Source organism: Manacus candei, unplaced genomic scaffold (assembly GCF_025592945.1).
Source record: "Manacus candei isolate 608988 ecotype Guabito, Panama unplaced genomic scaffold, ASM2559294v1 h1tg000151l, whole genome shotgun sequence".
In the NCBI taxonomy this organism is placed as follows: Eukaryota; Metazoa; Chordata; class Aves; order Passeriformes; family Pipridae; genus Manacus; species Manacus candei.
Window position 1 is genome coordinate 1,634,674 of NW_026138199.1, and position 6,000 is coordinate 1,640,673.

Below are 6,000 nucleotides of genomic sequence, written 5' to 3' on the forward strand. Positions count from 1 at the left end.
GTTACACAGGTGGCATTTGAAGAGCTGCTCCAGGACTGTGCAGAGGTCCTTTGGTCATCCAAGGAAAAACTCCTTGGTCTCTGTCTCCAAGGATTTATTATCCTGAGTTCAGGCAGCCAATGAATCACTGCAGCTGCTCCTCAGCTGGTGGTCACACTTATTCTGGTTTTGGTGGGACAAGTAATGTGCAGATATGCAGAATGAAAGAACGCAGGTTCTTGTGGATTTGATGGAAATTTAAGGTGTGTTATCAAAAACAATGTGAGTGGTGGGAGAGAGTGAAAGCCTCTGATTCCTGCCTGGCTTTTTTATATACCCTGTGCTTTGGGGGCATAAAGGGGAGCAGGGTTTGTGTCCATGGGTCAGAGGGAGCTGTAGAGGTACCTCCCTGAATTTCTAAAGCTTCTGACCAGGTGTTACATTTAATTTTACCAAAAGCTGGTCCTCCTTGGTGCATTTCTCTCTAACCCAAGGCTTCCCCCCCAATGATTCAGAACCCTTCTCTCTCTCCTGGCTGTCCACTGACATGGCCATAGGCTTTGCCTCTCCTCTGTCACCCTTTGTCCACTCCATAAGATGCCACATCCACCTGCCTCTTCAGATCTGTCCAAATAAAAACCCTGCTCTGCATCTTCACCAGTGCCCAACCCCTGCTCTTAGATGTCTTCAGCACATCCCTTCTCCAGCTCCAGTTGCTGCTCCTCCCTCCCAGTGCATCTGCCTTGGTCACAGTGCTCACAGGAGCAAGGTTGTGAACCATGTTCTAAATTGCCTTCATGGATTCATGGAATGGTTTGGGTTGGAAGGGACCTTAAAGCTCATCCAGTCCCACCCCTGCCATGGGCAGGGACACCTTCCACCAGCCCAGGTTGCTCCATCCTGGCCTTGGACACTTCCAGGGATCCAGGGGCAGCCACAACTTCTCTGGGCAACCTGTGCCAGGGCCTGCCCATCCTCACAGGGAGGATTTTTTCCCAATATCCAACCTAAATTTCTCCTCTTTCAGTCTCAACCCATTCCCCTTGTCCTGTCACCCCAGTCCCTCTCCAGCTTCCTTGTGGGCCCCTTTAGATCCTGGAACTTGATCACCATCCTTGGAAGGCCTCTGAGTGAGCTGAGCATCTGTCCCCACACAGGAGTGCTGAGTTCCAACAATTATTCCCAGCTCTCCTTTATTTGCATGTCTTGTTTAGATCCGTGTGATTTACTCTTTGAGGCACAGGGAATGTTTTGCTGGCCTCCATGAGCAAGCAGATTTTACCCCATGATTTGTCTGTCAAGACTCCCCATTACATCATCAAGTGGCCCTGACCTGGCTCTCTGAGAGGCAACTGTGACTTCATCCCTACCTCAAAAACTGTTTACCCAGAAATAGGACGAAAGAGGTCTCAAAACCTGACTTAAAAAAGTATTTAATTAGTCCAGCTTCAAACTTCTTTTTGCAGGGTAAACCAGTGCATAAATTACAGGAAAAATATCCACTTGAAAATGGTTAAAATAACTGGAATTTTTACCCATTCAATTTGCCTGAACTACACTTTTGCTTCATTTCAAACTGGCTCCTTCAGCTTTTTTTTTTAAACTCCCAACAAATCCATAAAGAAGAAAACAATTATTTACCAAGCTTTTACTTTTTTTTTTTTTTTTTTAAAACCAAAACTTTCTCTCCTTATAAGGAGAGTCAACATTCTTTGTTCTGAGGTAATTCAACTGTCTCCACGCTCAGGAAAGTTTCCAAGTTTTCGTTTTAGATGTTTTGCTTTGTGTGCCTGACCTTTCCTCCGAGCTCCCGCCCTCCCTCTTTAATCTCTAACCAGCCCTTTGGTAGCGTGGTTGGGTTGGGTTTTTGTGTTTTCCTTGAGAGCAATTCGTGCCTCTACAGTGGAGTCAGTGCTTCTGCTTTCTTCCTGACAAGGGAAAACTGATTCCTGGTCTTGCAGAGAACGTTTCAAGGTGTTTGGGCATTGCCCAGTTCAGCTTTGGGGAAGATGAAGCCTGTGCTGTGCTTTGTGGGCACTCATTGAAAACCCACCCCCAGCCCTGGAAGTGTCCAAGGCCAGGTTGGATGGGACTTGGAGCAACCTGGGCTGGTGGAAGGTGTCCCTGCCCATGGCAGGGGGTGGAATGAGATGAGCTTTAAGGTCCCTCCCAACCCAAACCATCCTGTGGTTCTGTATTTAGGCTGTTGTATAAACCACCTCCATCCTACACTGTGTCCTTGTGTCCAAAAGCTGGTGAGTGATGCCTTGTGCTCCAAGCCTGACCCTTTAACATGGACTTTACTCTGGACTTGACCCTTCTTAGGGTCATAAGGAAGATCAAGCCTGGAATCAGTAGATTTAAATCTCTGTTGGGGTCACCCTATCCAGGACCAATTCTGTAGCCCCTCCACTCACAGAAGAAGTTGGAGATTCCACCTGAACATGAGGAAGAACTTCTTCACTTTGCAGGTGACTGAGTGGAACAGGCTGTCCAGGGAGGGGGGGTCTCCTCCCCTGGTGCCCCAGGACAGCCCTGCCTGGGCAGGGAGGGGGGACCCACTGGGGTCCCTTCCAACCTGCCCCCTCTGTGACCACGTGGGATCAGGAACTGAGAAGCACAAGTTGGGCCCAGGAGCAGAAATCCCTGGAAGGTGTCAGACCTTTGTCAGACTCGCTGGTGGAGAGCAGGTAGGGACTGGGACTGGGACTGAGACTGAAACTGGGACTGGGACTGGGACTGGGACTGGGACTGGGACTGGGACTGGGACTGAGACTGGGACTGGGACTGAGACTAGGACTGGGATTGGGACTGGATCTGGGACCTCCTCCTGTTGCAATACTACCCCAGAGGATGAGCAGAGCGTGGACAGCTGCCTGTCTCCTCTCCGTGGTGCAGGTGCTGGCAGGGCCTGTGGATCTTTGCCTGTCCCACCCCAGCAGGTGCAGTTTGGAGCTCCCTCTGGAGCTGAGGGTTCCCACCTGCACCCTCCAGGTCTGTGAGGGGAGGTCTCTGCCCACCTTCAGTTGGAATGGGCACATCTGGATCCAGCAACAAAGTGCTCCCAGAAAGAAAGAAGCAGCAGCAGGACCCAATCCTGCTCCCTGACTTACTCCTGTTTGTGAAGGGGCAGCACTGGAACCACAGAGTCATTAAGGTTGGGAAAGATCTCCAAGACCACCAAGTCCAACTTGACTGAACACACCCATGGCCACTGAACCATCTCATGAAGAGCCATGTCCAGTCATTTCCTGAAGCCCTCCAGGGAAGGTGCCCCCACCACTGCCTGGGCAGCTGTGCCAATGCTTAAACACTCTTACAGGGGAGAAATTTTTCTTAATATCCAACCTGAACCTCCCCTGGTGCAGCTTGAGGCTGTTTCCCCTTGTCCTATCATCAGCTGCCTGAGAGAAGAGGTCAAACCTCATCTCATCACAACCTCCTTGCAGGGAGCTGGAGAGCTCAGGTTTGGGAAGGACAATGGGCTGAAAACTTCAGTGCAAACCCAGTGTTTGAGTGCAAACTCACTGTTATGAGCCTTCAGCATTTACAGAAAAAATTACAGTCCTTTGGAGACAGTGGCACAAACCTCAAGCAGTGGCACAAAGAGTCCACAGAATGTACAGGAATTTGCCTCTTCGGTAGAGACTCATCATGGATCTGATGGAGCACTGAAATGTGAGCCAAAATCAGAGAAAGTAGGTCATGAAAGAAGAGATGAGGGACTTTACTGAGTGTCCTTTGTGGAGGGGCACGAGGCCCCCCAGAACAGATCAGGGAAGGAGCAGGCTGAGGGGACAAGGGTGGAAGAGTTGAGCACCAGGGTGTCCACCAGTGGACACAGCAAGGGTTTGTGCACACAGTGAAGAAGCCAAATAACCTGGATCCAGCCTCCCTCAGCTGCAGAGGCCCCTGGATTGAAGTTTTCCTTAGAAAGAGAGCAGGAAAATGGAAAGGGAGCAAACAAAATAAAGGGAGAGGAGGAGGCCTGGAGATAAGAGGGGGCTTGGAATGTCCCCCAGCAAAGACCCAGCCTGAGTGTTGGAGGGTTCAGCAGCACAACTGATGAGCTCTGGAGGGGCTCCAACATCGTTCAACAAATGGGAGTGGGGAAGAGGAGGAAAGAGGACCCAGAGCAGGTGGGTCTGCAGGAGAAGCAGCCACCAAGGGGGGGATACTGGGCAAGGTGTCTGCTGGGCCTGCTCTGCACCCGTGGCTGGGATAACTCACTGCTCTGCTCCTGTTCCAACAGCTCTGCTCAGACAGGTGAGTCACGCAGCATTTTTAGCTCCTTACATAACCAGTGCCAGCAGGGAAGGTGTTACAGCACTGCTGCCAACACAAATGCCCAGGGACCATCTCTGCTCTCAGGAAAATGAGTAAGCACCCCCTCCAGAATAGGCTGAGAGCATCTCTCACACATCACCAACGTGAGATTTTGCAACAGGGATGAGCCGGAGCTCTACCTCTGTTGGCAGCTGTTTTACCAAACTCAGAGCTGGTGGGGCAAAGTTGAGGAAAAAATCCCCAGGAAAATGTCTGTGATGGCAGTGCAAACTCTGCTCCATGGAGTTACACATCTCTGGGCACAACCCCTTGGCCCAGTGATCTGTTCTCTGGGGGAGCAGGGTCAGCACCCAGGGAACGGCTGGAGCTGTGTCAGGGCAGGCTCAGGGTGGATCTCAGGCAAAGGTTCTTCCCCCAGAGGCTGGTTGGGCACTGCCCAGGCTCCCCAGGGCAGTGGGCACAGCCCCAAGGCTGCCAGAGCTGCAGGAGGGTTTGGCTGATCCTCTGGGGCACAGGGGGTGACTCTTGGGGCTGGGCCTGTGCAGGGCTGAGGGTTGGACTGGATGGTCCTTGGGGGTCCCTTCCAGCTCAGCACATTCTGGGATTTTGGGATTCAGGACTGAACAGCAACAGGGAACTTCTCAAATCTCTCAGCCATGTTTTCTACTGAGTTGCAGGGGTTGGTCTCTCCAGTTTTGTGCCACAGGACAAGTGTGAAGGGGCCTTAACAAAAAGCACTATTTTACTGTATTCTCCAAATTTTGCATCTCACTTGGCTGCCCAAAACAGCATCTGCCTCACACCTACCCAGTGCACCAAGGGAAACTCCCCTTATTAAAATTCTGTCCCCAGGAAAAAGAATGACACTGTTGCCTTGCAGCCACACCCCACACCCAGCACTCACTGCTAATGGGGCTGGTAACCACTTCAAAGGGCACTGCCCTGAGTAATGGTAATTCCTGAGAGGGTTAAATCAACATTTCCTGCGTGAGAACACCCGGCAGACCCAGAGAGTGCTGCTGGAGAGGTGTCTGAGCTGAGCAGGGCTGAGTGGTTGACCCAGAACAGAGGGGGAAGACAGAGGGACAGATCCTGGCTCCCGAGGCCTCTCCAACAGCCTGGGGGAGAGATGATCCCCAAAACTGGTGTATGAGATGATCTCCAAAGATGATGTCTCCTTATATTTCAGAACAAGTGAGGGAAAGCAGTGACCCTGCCCATTTCACCTTAGAAAAGGTTCCTTTCCCCAAATCTGGTGATGACGTGGGGTCCTGTGTGTGTGGGGAGGTGCTGGAGGGTCTCTGCCCCATTTTTGTACAAAACCTGATCCCATCTGGGGTGTTTTAGAGGAGGTAAAACAGAATCCATAGCCCAGAGGCAGCAGCCAAGTCCCAGAGCAGCCCTGCAGTGCTGGATTAGATCAGAATCACTCTTTTACCAGAGGCAAAGGAAGAACCCCCGTTTCCTCCAGGAGGGTTTGGGAATCCCACCCTGTCCAGAACACACAGTCCAAGCCCAGAATGCCAGAGTGTTCTGTCAGCAAGGGCAAAAAGTTCTTCTGTGAAACATCTCCTTGTGTTCAAGGACCTGCTCATGGCACCAACTCCTCAGGTCTGGGATTATCAAAGAGAAAAGTCCTTTTTCCAAAGCCAGGCTCATTTCCTTCCTGCAGACAAACCCAGACACACAGGTGGGTCTGCCCTAAAATTCCAGCCTTTTTCATTCCCCAGCCCA

The 6,000-nt window shown here is 51.4% G+C and overlaps 1 protein-coding gene across 2 annotated transcripts in view; it reads left to right on the forward strand.

Annotated features, from left to right (window-relative positions):
* Positions 1–5,000, forward strand: part of LOC127463170 (uncharacterized) — a 142,109-nt gene extending 137,109 nt beyond the window's left edge. The window contains exon 4 of one of the 2 annotated variants that reach the window (XM_051772273.1): positions 4,747–5,000. The gene's annotated coding sequence lies outside the window, so the exon portion shown is untranslated. Of the gene's footprint in view, positions 1–4,653 lie in introns of both variants that reach the window. The other variant, XM_051772272.1, reaches the window with a different exon arrangement.
* Positions 5,001–6,000: the final 1,000 nt, after the last annotated feature.